This window comes from Colossoma macropomum, unplaced genomic scaffold (assembly GCF_904425465.1).
Source record: "Colossoma macropomum unplaced genomic scaffold, Colossoma_macropomum, whole genome shotgun sequence".
In the NCBI taxonomy this organism is placed as follows: domain Eukaryota; kingdom Metazoa; phylum Chordata; class Actinopteri; order Characiformes; family Serrasalmidae; genus Colossoma; species Colossoma macropomum.
In genome coordinates, this window is record NW_023494803.1 from 6,833,121 (window position 1) to 6,845,849 (window position 12,729).

At 37.8% G+C, this 12,729-nt stretch overlaps 1 protein-coding gene across 4 annotated transcripts in view; it reads left to right on the top strand.

The window, feature by feature from the left end:
* crybg1a (crystallin beta-gamma domain containing 1a) overlaps positions 1-12,729 on the top strand; it is a 109,934-nt gene that overhangs the window by 22,093 nt on the left and 75,112 nt on the right. The gene's annotated exons all lie outside the window — the stretch shown is intronic.

A 12,729-nucleotide genomic window follows, 5' to 3' on the forward strand; every position in this document is an offset into this window, starting at 1 on the left:
TGGTTCTATGTAAAACCATGAACAGTCCAATAACCCTTTGTGTGATTAAAGGGATCTTTGCATCATTAAAGGGCTCTTGAGATTGATGGAGAAGGTGCGGTAGATGGATAGAACCTTTTTCTTTACTAAAGAACCCTTAAAGAACCATCGTAACAATGGAAGAACACTTTTTGGCGCCATATAGAACCATGTACGGGACATTCTGATGAACCCTTTAACAATGCAGAGAACCCTTTAATCATGCAAAGGGTTATTTGAGTGTTTATGGTTCTATATAGAGCCATTTTCTTTGCTAAAGAACCCTTGAACAACCATCTTTTTAAGTGTGCAGTTCAGCATAAAAGCCAACAGTTGACCACATTCAGCTTATAATGCACTGTACTTACTCATTTATTTATAGTCATTTCCCCACTAAGCTGAAACAGATGAACTCTGGGATATGTAGGAATCAAGATTTATAGGTTCTGGAATAGAATAGAACACCATTTTTGGTGCTATATAGAACCATTCTCAAAAAATAACCAGTGTAGATTTAATGCAACTTTAATTTCAACTATTAGCGCTACCACAGCCACAGATATGTTAATGTAATGTTAGTCTGAGTCATAGTGGCATGTATCTCTTGTATCTCCTGTGCTGTAGGCCACTGTACTCCAATGCAAATACTTTGCATTAAACATCTTTTTATACAGTTACATGCCACGGTCTGTGCTTTTAACACATTAAGAGGCACCTTTACTCATAGAACCTCCGTAGCTTAATATGATGTGTTTGATGAATCCAGAGTACTTTTAAGCTCCTGTTTCCTGCTGTGGGCACATCCAAGTTTTTAGAACCAGAGGAGGGGCAACAAAAATATTTTAATTAATATTTATCATATGAATGTTATAAATGGTGACACTATTTAATGGAACAGTTATAATATCAGGAAATGGCCAAATTGGAATTATTAAAATTATCAGGCATTGACATTTTCCTGTCGGTAGTCTGATCTGTCAGTTGGACTGTCCAAGCCAGTTACATCAACGAAAGATCAATGAAACTAGAGCACTGTGTAGCCACAAATTCACATATGGGAACAAAACCCAGCCACTCTGCCCCCTGATCTCTCATGTGATTTGTTGTGTAATCAGTGGTGTTCGATTGGAGATGCAGTAATACTAGCTTAGTTAGTTATCTAGCTTACAGCATCACGGTTTGTGTTCACAACTAAGCAAAATTGATAAAAAGAGGAGAGAAAAGTGGAGAGAAAATAATTTTCATATGGAGGGCACAATATATATATATATATATATATATATATATAATATATATATATATATATATATATTTGCGAAGATCCCAGTTATGTCACTGATACTGAATTACACCAATCAGCTATAACATTAAGACCACCTCCTACGCTCATTGTCCATTTTATCAGCTCCACTTACTATATAGGTGCACTTTGTAGTTCTACAATTACAGACTGTAGTCCATCTGTTTCTCTGCATACTTTGTTAGCCCCCTTTTACCCTGTTCTTCAATAGTCAGGACCTCCACAGTACCACCACAGAGCAGGTATAATATGGGTGGTGGATCATTCTCAGCACTGCAGTAACACTGACGTGGTGGTGGTGTGTTAGTGTGTGTTGCGCTGGTCTGAGTGGATCAGACACAGCAGTGCTGCTGGAGTTTATAAACACCTCAGTGTCACTGCTGGACTGAGAATAGTCCACTAACCAAAAATATCCAGCCAACAGTGTCCTGTGGGCAGCGTCCTGCGACCACTGATGAAGGACTAGAGGATGACCAACACAAACTGTGCAGCAACAGATGAGCTACTGTCCCTGACATTAAATCTACAGGGTGAGTGGACACAGTGTTTAAAAACCCCAGCAGCACTGCTGTGTCTGATTAACTCGAAGCAGCGCAACACACACTAACACACCACCACCACGTCAGTGTTACTGCAGTGCTGAGAATGATCCACCACCCATATTATACCTGCTCTGTGGTGGTACTGTGGAGGTCCTGACTATTGAAGAACAGGGTAAAAGGGGGCTAACAAAGTATGCAGAGACACAGATGGACTACACTCTGTAATTGTAGAACTACAAAGTGCACCTATATAGTAAGTGGAGCTGATAAAATGGACAATGAGTGTAGAAACAAGGAGGTGGTCATGATGTTATGCCAGATCGGTGTATATTTGCCATATTGTCCAACTGTATGGACTGACTCAGGCTTTAACAGCTCTCATTCAGGCTTGCTGGTTTTGTGTAATGGTGTACAAAAGCCGTGACATTGTCTCTGTCCTACTGAGTTACCTAACCAGCTGTATTACATTACAAATGTATCAGGCCTAATCCTTCTTAATATCATGGAACAGAAGTTTAGGAAGTAATGACAGCAGTAAAGATTATGAGGCATTCTCATGATTGATTATCCCATGAGTCACTGTTGCGTCACTACCTGCCTGTTTAAAAACAACCATCACTCACCATGGCCTGTGTTCCTAATAAGTGCATGTCTAGCTTCCTTATCTATATATGAATATGATGTTGTTGATTACTGAGGTAGCGTAATCAGAGACACACGTCTCAGTCTCTTCTGTCTGAGTGATTTGTGTGGCTTGTATCATCTCTGTTGAAGTTGAGTAAATTCGAGTCTGATATGCCACGTTGGAGCGTTTGTTCTTAGGTCAAGTCATCAGAGCAGGTCAGGTGTTGCAGAGGCACCTCACCATCGTCGTCCTGATTTGTTTACAGTAGATCTTTGAGCAGATCATGGCTGTTCCTGCACTGCTCGGGCCTTGAACCCTCACTTCAGCCACACCTGCTGTTGAGAGGTTTGATGAGGATGTGTTTATCCATTCGAGGAGGAGGAGGAGGAGGAGAGGTGTTACTGTGCATAAGACCAATGTTTTTCCTGGCTAACACCATCAACCATGATGGACATAATATTTGCTCTGATGATCTCAAGCTCAAACATCTCAGAATAACAGCTTAACCTTTAGAAGTCATGCTTATTTCCAGCAATAAGAAGAGCATAGTGTTATATGGAAGGATTATGGTGTGGATCACCGATTTCCTGCTTAAAAACTTAATCTGTGACCTACAATTTAATGATTCTTCAAGGGTTCTTTAGTAAAGAAAATGGTTCTGTATAGAACCATGAACACTCAACGAACCCTTTGCATGATTAAAGGGTTCTTTGCATTGCTAAATGAGTCTTCAGATTGATGGAGAATGTGCTGTGGATGGTTCTATATAGAATCATTTTCAAAGGGGTTCTATATAGCACCAAAAAGGGTCCTTCTAAAGTTACAATGTCAAACCTGTAACAATAATAGAACCCTTTTCGGTGCTATATAGAGCGCTTTTCAAAAAGATTCTATGTAGAATCATATAAAACACATTCTCCATCAATCTGAGGAACGTTTTCACAATGCAAAGAACCCTTTAATTCTGCAAAGGGTTCTTTGAGTGTTTATGGTTCTGTACAGAATTATTTTCTTTACTAAAGAACCCTTGAAGTGCGTAATCTAACCCTTCAAGTGTGTAATCTAAAGGATCACTATATTAACCTTTTCAACTCCTTGAGACCACCGGTGGTTCCAAAACACACTTCGTCATATACTTCATAACTTTCATATTTCATAAGCTACATTCAAAAGATGTGATATGAGAGCTGTAACTGTCTTCTTTCCAGTCAAATAGATGGGCGATGTAATTTTAAACCCTTATAATAAAAGAAGCTGAACTCACAATTTTTTTTTACGACCCATTTTTTTCGACCCATTTTTCCACAAATCTGGGCTATGAACTATAAACAGATGATCTGTTTATTCAGTGTCTCTTCAGTGATCTGCTTCGTAAAAATTATTTTTATAAAAAAATACAAAGAGTGTCTAAGATTTTTGGCTTTCAGCAGTAAATTGTAAGCATATAGCAATATGTTTATGATCATAAAAACATGTTCTGTTAATTTTAGGGGAGCTTTTACAAAAAATAAATGAATAAATAAAAATTTACATTTATTTCATGCAGTTACTGAATAATTTGCCTTACGATTTGGTCATGTAGATTCAGATGAAAAAACCAATAAATACCCTGGTGAATAAGAGGTTAAAGTCAGGTTATAGTGCTGCACTTAACAATGATTTTCATAATCGATTAATCGGTTATTATGGCTTTGATTAATCAGGACATTGTACGCAGTGTTTCTTTCAACAAATTAAAAATACGAGGGTTGTTCCTCCTGTTGCACAGTGTTTTTTCAAACATAAAACACCTACCCTGGCTTCTAAATCATACTTTTCTCAGGATCAACAGTGCCGCCAAGCTGCCTTCCGTATTGCCCTAAAAATGCTGTTTCACTCAGTGTGAAAGGTGCAGAAACAATAAAGGAACAACACATTAACAAATCTTACATGGCAGTCTAACAAGGACATTGTAGCATATGGTCTAACAGTGCTAACAAATACTAACAATGAATTAAGCCCACTGAAAATATACGTAAATTAATAACACCACCTATAATGTAGTCAATACAGTTAGCCTTTTATTTTAGCCGTTGTGCCTTTGTTCACATTACCTCCACATACACGATTAAAATCCACAGTGCCCAGTGAACTTGTATACCTAGAACTTGAACCTGCCATTCACTAAAAATCCCTAACCAAGTCCACACTAGCACAGCTTTCATCATCTTTTGTTGCGTCCTATTTTACCTAATCTCTGAGCAGTTAAACTGATGAGTGAGTAGCTGGATTATGATTTCAGTCCATTGACGTGACAGTGAAGTACTGAAACTCTTAAAGGACTCGCAAGTTGGACAGAGAGAGAGAGGCATCTGTCAAAAGACTGAGCAGGTCAAGCTTTAGAAAGGTAATTTTTGTGCTATATTTTGCAGAAATATACAGTTTTTCACAAAATAACCCACCGTTTTAAAAACTGAAAACTGGTAAAAAGAGTAATTTTTGGTGGAAAAACAGACAGTACTTCTGGTCACATTCTGGTAACATCAAATCCAGTTGATTCTTGTGGTGTAGATCAGATTCCAGCTGTCATCGGACTAGATTCTGTCAGCTGCTGGTGCTGAAACCTGTTCAACAGCTAAATACAACACACTCAGCAAAATCATCAGCATCAACAACTTTTTTAACTTACAGTCGCCTTCGATTGTCAAAAAACCCACCTCTACAATAATTCTAACTTCTGCAAGCCTCCCTATGGGATTCCAGTAATTTGTTAGCGCTAAGCTTATGGTGATTCGTATTATTTTTTTTGGCAGTTCTAGATTAACTACAGACATTTTAGCTTTGAAAAGACATTCGATGTTTTACTTGAAGTTTGTGACAGATGTTTTAGCACAGAGTGCCTTGCATCAGTTTCACAGTGACTCAGTACATAGGGTGGAACAGAGCTGTCGTTTTCCATTTCTAGCTTTACATTCATTAGGCTGCTATTTATATTCACAAGCATCCAGTATGTAGAACTTCCAGAGGGCTGAGAGAGATGAAAATCAAAAAATGCCTATTAAAAATCAAAATGTGGTTAATTCCTCTGTCACTTTCCATATCTGCTGATAGCTTATGTAATGCATTAGGACTTCTCTTCAGCTCTTGAATCCTAACCAATAGGAGAACTCACTTAGCTACATGTACATAGATACTACAGAGGAAACTATTCCTTATTAGACAGTTCTCTGATAGTCGTTTCTGGAATTGAACACTTTTGTTTACTTCCATTATTTATCATTCGGTAACGTCTTGTTCCCAGGACACTTGTACTCAAGACATATTGTATTACACTGTATGTATTGTACTGTATGTACATATTGTAAGACACTGTGTGTCTTGTTGATAAATATTTAAATTTACATTATTATTATTATATATAGATATAATTTCATGATGAATGGGCAGAAAGAAAAAGCCAAAAACAACTTGAAAAAATGTCTGGTTCCATTGACTTACATTGAAAGTAAAGAAGGTTTTTTCCTTCTCCTGTAAAGTTACCATTTTGGAGAAGTTTTTGTTCCAACAACAGCAATATATAACCCCATTTCCAAAAAAGTTGTGCAAAATGTAGATAAAAACAAAATGCAATGATGTGCAAAACATTTAAATTTCATTGAAAATACTACAAAGACAACACATCAAATGTTGAAGCTGAAAAATTTTATTGGTTTTTGAAAAAATATATGCCCATTTTGAATTTGATGCTAACAACATGTTCCAAAAAAGTTTGGACGGGGGCAACAAAAGGCTGGTAAAAAACAGACATGATTCTGTAGTGAAAATCACTGCATGGGCTCAGAAACACTTCTGAAAACAACTTCGTCGCTGCATCCACAAATGCAAGTTAAAATTCTAAAACGCAAAAAAAGGAACTAAATATAAACAACATCCAGGAATGCTGCCACCTTTTCTGGGCCTGAGCTCATTTAAAATGGACTGAGATGAAGTGGAAAAGTGTCCTGTGATCTGATGAATCAACATTGAAATTCTTTTCGGAAATCATGGACACTGTGTCCTCTGGGCTAAAGACCACTCAGCTTGTTATCAGTGCACAGTTCAAAAGCCAGTATTCATGATGGTATAGGGGTGCATTTGTGCACATGGCATGGGTGACGTGCACATCTGTGAAGGCACCGTTAATGCTGAACGATATATACATATTTTGGCAACATGTGCTGCCATCCAGACGACGTCTTTTTCAGGGAAGGCCTTTTATATTTCAGCAAGACAATGTCAAACCACATTCTGCATGTATTACAACAGCATTGCTCCGTGTTAAAATAGTCCGGGTGCTAAACTGACCTGCCTGCAGTCCAGTCCTGTCACCACTGAAAACATTTGGCGCATTATGAAATGAAAAATACGACAAAGGAGACCCTGAACTGTTGAGCAGCTGAAATCCTATATCAAATACAAATGAGAAAACATTTCACTTTCATAACTACGGCAGTGTCTCCTCAGTTCCCAAATGCTGACAGAGTGTTGTTAAAAGAAGAGGTGATGAAACACAGTGGTAAACAGGCCCCCGTCCCAACATGTTGTTGGCATCAAATTCAAAATGGGCATATATTTTTCAAAGAACAATAAAATTTCTCAGTTTCAACATTTGATATGTTGTCTTTGCAGTATTGTAGTATTATATATATGTGTGTGTGTGTGTGTGTGTGTGTGTGTGTGTGTGTATATGATTTCAAATGTTTGGACAGTAGTGTATAAATATATTGCAAATCCTCCATTAAACACTGAAGAAGAGCATACATAATTGGGGTTAGGACAAACAGGTACGATCAGTTTGAAAAGCCTTTCAGGTGTCTGAGTGCAGGAGATCAGTTTGTTGACTGAAGCGACAGTTGAACTCCTCAGCAAATATCATTGCTGACACGCTTTGCAACCAGGTACTCCACAACATCAGACACTTTATACTGTCTCCCAAAAAGGTAACTTCAGTAGAAGGAGAAAACTTGCCTAAGTTTCAGTGGAAGTCAAGGTGACAGTATTTGTCATTTAGGACAATTTCTGTTGGTCCATTTGCCAATTTTCAAGTTAACAAAACTGGAAATACAGGATTTTGTTCCAACCACAAGATACATTTGTCAGTCTTATAGGAAGTGTTTGGCAAAAAACTACTGTTACACAATTTTCTAGATGTGGTCCATCAGCAAAGACATATTTGATATCCAGATTTTGCTTCTTTAGCTAAAACTGGTGCTGCAAGGCTCCTTGACCTAGAAAAGTTCAAAAGACATCCAAATCTTTACCATCACAACATTCTCGCAACCCCTTAAAACCACATTCAGATCTTTAATAAGGTCACGCATACTTGCCGATGTGGTTTATTACACAGTATGGCCTTGTTAACTATACAAATGAACAAAAAATGGCAGACAGTCGATTCAGGCTGGTATTCACAAGCGGTCATTGTCACAAACACTGATTCTAGATGAGCAATTCTACTGCTGAGGTAGTTTTTGAATACACCACATCAGCAAGTCTGTAAGACCTTACTGAAGACCTGGATGCGCTTTGGGCAAGTTTTGAGGAAGTATGTATGGAAAGGATTTGGGTGACTATTGACTACTAGTGTTTGTTAGCAACAGATCTAGGTCTACATTTATGAATCAAAATTTGGACTCCAAACATGTCTTGACTCATTAGCTATATCTGCGGTTTGAACATTGTGTAAATTAGATTTTTCGCTTAGCTGTTCCTTTAAGCAAGGCTCAGATGAAGATGAACACGACCTTAAGCCAAAGCATTGCGGCCACTGTTAAGGAGCAGAGTTTGTTTTGTGAAATATAATGAAACAGGTGCTGTTTTCAGCTTGACACACTTGAACTGTAGGTATTGCGTTAGAAAAGATGACTCAAAACAAGCTGTAAAAGGGGTACATGTAAAAAGCACGGAGTGGAGAGTGACAGTGTGTCTAAATACAGAACTCTGGATGTAGGTCAGGACGTCTCTCTGTAAGCTGAAGTTCCTGTTGTGTCTGAATGACTTGTGTAACGTGTGTCATTTCTCGTGAGGCCATAAAAACATCCTGACAAACACTGTACCTTCTCCGAGCTCATCAGTTTGGTCAGACAGGCTGTGTTGAACGGTAGCCAGATGAAAGTTTTACCTATTGCAAACCCTTCTACCCAACCAGGAAGAGTCGCATCATGTGCACCCTTTTAAATAGTGAAATGAATTTGTTTGGTGTACATAAATGGGTGTGCCTGGTCTTTCATGTTGGTGGCTGTGGTTGTGTGGTCGAGCTTAACCTCTTGGGTATGGATGGAAGGTAATCATAGAGCAATGACTCCAATTTTAGATATGTTTTTGATGTGTTTATAGCTGCAGTTTGATTATTGTTGCATTTTTGCATTAGTAAAGTTTAGCAGAAGCTTAGCCTACTAGCACTAGAAAAAAATAAAATAGAAGGGCTCTGCTTAGGGATACACCAGCTGCTGCTCAATAATGGGATATAGTCCCATTTTTTATTCGAAAATCCTGATTAAACTTAAATAGACTACACATTTTTCATTTAGGAATTTAAAATGCCAGTTTGGCTAATAGATAGTACTGGAAGTGGGCTAGTGTGTTTCGTATGTTCACAGTGTAAGCCTCAGGTATAAAAAAAGGGCAAAATAAATTTGATCATCACCTATTTTACTGTGGATTTGGATCAGAACTGGTCTTAAAACTCAAAAGTCTAGAGCAGCTTCTGCTCAATGCACTGCAATTTGTTACACTTACTTTAAACAGGGAGTTGTTTTATACTCTACATGGCATCTAATCAATGGATGATTCGCTTCTGTCACACAAACGTCTATGTTCTGGCAGGTTATTAGTTACTGGAAGACGATCATCGACATTTTTTGATGAGTTGCCATTGGATATTTTTGTTACTGTATTTATGCAATAGTCTGTTATAGTGAAGTTTGGCAGTAGTTTAGCCTGCTAGTGGATTCTGTCAGGCCTGGGTGATAGAGAGATGTAATCAAATATCAGTGATGATTTAAAGACAATACATGGTGTTTTGGGGGAGATTACTGATATGGACAAATTAAATTTTTAGACTGCTAAGTAATATTTAATAATATGTTCATGTAATGTTTTGTTACCCTGTACTGTCAAAACAGTAAATTAAGATGAAGCAGTGATAAGCTGTTACTGTGAGTTTCCCAGAGTGCGACAGTCTGAGGAAAATTTCCTGTACAACTTCAACGTCCCTATGAGATGGTTTGAAAACTTCTGAAAATGTACACACTTTAAAAAAGATGGTTCTTCAAGGGTTCTTTAGATGGTTCTATATAGCACCAAAAAGGGTTCTTCTATTGTTACTATGTCAACTTGTAACAATAGAAGAACCTTTTTTGGTGCTATATAGAACTCTTCTCAAAAGATTCTTCATCAATCTGAAAAACCCTTTCATGATGCAAAGAACCCTTTAATCATGCAAAGGGTTGTTTGAGTGTCTACATAGAACCATTTCCTGTACTAAATAAACCTTGAAGAACCATATTTTTCAAGGGCATAATAATTCTTTTCTGGAGCCATCCATGTCTGAATTCCAAAGCAACTCCACTATAGCGACTTTTGTAATGTAACACGCGTAGATGTAGCTTTGAAACTCACTCCTGGTGCACGTTTAGCAGTGTGACATTTCTCCACAAGGGGGAGCTGTTAACACACAAAGTCAATTTGGCATGCACCATTTAAAGACATGACGGCCATGAACCCAAACCAGCGCACATTCAATAGTGAGACACAATCTCATTCAGTAGTTGATTTAATATCTCTATTTTTTATTACTATATTGTTTTTAAGAATATATTGTGTTGTTTATTTTTAGAGATCGCTTAGAGGCCTAGACTCTGTTGGATACACTTTCCTTAATTACTCTTTGATGTATCAGTTATATCTTCTATAATTATATCAGTCTAGGCTTGCAAGGAAAAGTGATAGTCATGCGAAAGGCATAGAAATGTTATGAATGGGAACTTTAGATTTGCAGCACTTCTTTGTTGTTTTTTCTGTTCTAATTGAGCTCATGAAACACTTGATGGCTTCAGTCAGGAGTGTTAGAACAGAAAAAAACACCAGAAGGAGGAGTGCATGGCGTCTCCAGGCCTGGGATTCAGAACCACAGCTGTAGGCTTTGTTCAGACTTTTCCACTCATTCTCCTCCGTTGAAAAAAATTGTTACATGACTTTTCAATTTTGCATTGCCTTATTTAAAGCAAGCTGGAGCGGACTGTAGAATGTGGACTTGTTCTGACAGTGAAGTGCCTTTTGCTCTCTCTTTCTTGGCTCTCAGATGTGACCATCTGCACTGCTGGACCCCAATCAGAGAATAAAGAACATCTTGCATAATGCAGTAGTCAGAGTAAACACTTAATTTATTTCATTACCAGACAAAACAGCCATTGAGTAAAAGTTGTTATAATTATTTCAGGAGATATTTTTGCGGAAATTAGATATAAAATAATCTACAGTCAAAGGAAAATAAATGAAAAAAACAATAACATCCAAAAAATGATTTTAAGGAATTAATTAAAGATTAATTAAAGAAAATGGGACACAAACAGCAACCTACAAGACCTGATAGACCACGAAAGCTGTCCCCATCAGATAAACAGCACTTAAAGCTTTCGTCTTTGAGAGAGAGGAGAAAATCAAGCTGCTTCAGATCTGAAAACATCCACAGGTGTTTCTGTCCATCCTTCCACTGTGAGAAGACGACTCAGCGCTATGGGTCTGAAAGGATGTGCAGCTGTCAAGAAGAACCTCACTGAGAAAAGGAGACAGACACATCAAACAAAGAAGCTGAACAATGGACTGACCACCCCAGAGTCCAGACTTCAACACCACTGAATGTGTTTTATTTGGATCGTGAGAGGCAGAAAATGCAACCAACTTCTAAGACTGAACTTTGAAGATGTGGAAAAATATCCCTGCAGATCTTTGAGAAACTGAAAGGTTTTAATGGGCATCTTGTCTTTGGTTTCCCCAAGATTTTTTTTCTTCGGAAAAATATGTAAAAATATCCCTGTTGAAAAGAATGGACGCTGTCATAAAGGTAAAGAGTGAACAAACTAAATACTGAAAAAATTGACACTATATTTAGTGGTTAAGTCTTCTGTGTAATTTCCTATAATAGTTGTGCTCTCAAATAAACTTGCTTATGTGATTTGTGACTCTGTTTGACATGCTGCAAACTTTAGAAATGGACAGAAGTCCATGGTATAACTAAAAACGGCAGTATTTGGTCCCCACAAGAAGCTAAATACACACACACTGAGTAAACTAGGCTGTTTTGTGTACTCGTACAGCTTTGCTCCAACTTTCACTTCACCTCGAACTGGTTTTCAGCACTGTTTACTCTTCCCACCTCTGCAAACACACAGAGGTTTTTGAAGAATTGCATAGTGAGTGATAAACTGTCACTTAACCATTCAAACACCTTCCTGCCACTCAGACGGTGTATATCTGTTACAGTAAAAGAGGCTTTGGGGCTGAAATCATATCCAGACAAGCAGCTCCTAAAGCTCCTCCTGACACAGTCTGTGCAGGTTAAGACACACTCCCTGAGATGACTCCAGAGGCCTTGTGAAATAAAGCTTCTTTTGTTTTACAGTCAGTCGGCCGTTGTGTTTATTTGTTTGGAGAGGCTTAATAGAACAGTTTGTATTTGACACTGGTTCATTTCTATGGTAAACAGCTTAAAGGTGCAATAAATGAAATTTTCCACGACTGATGAAATACTGAGAGATGTTAATGTAGGCTGAACAGCAGTAGGCAGTGATAGGTGGTGCTGTGAGGGCTCACAGGTTCATAAACCTCAAAAAACCTACAGAATTTGGAGTCATTTTATTTGGATGAACATTGATTAGCTGTCAGTTTTACTTGCTGCCTTGAAGTAAAACATTTGATGCAATATATAAACTATTATAGATTCAAAATGTATCATTTACTCCCCAGTTTGTACTGGATGATTCTTCCCTCTATATGTTTATCATATTGTACATAGTTATTATATAGTATTGCTGTATTGTTGTATCGTTGCTGTCATGAAAAACCTTGTGACAAATCTTCAAAATGGCAACATCATACACACTTAAAAAAGATTGTTCTTCTAGGGGTCTTTAGTAAAGAAACTGGTTCTATAAAGAACCATGAACACTCAAAGAACCCTTTACATGATTAAATGGTTCTTTGCATGGTGCCATATAGAACCTTTT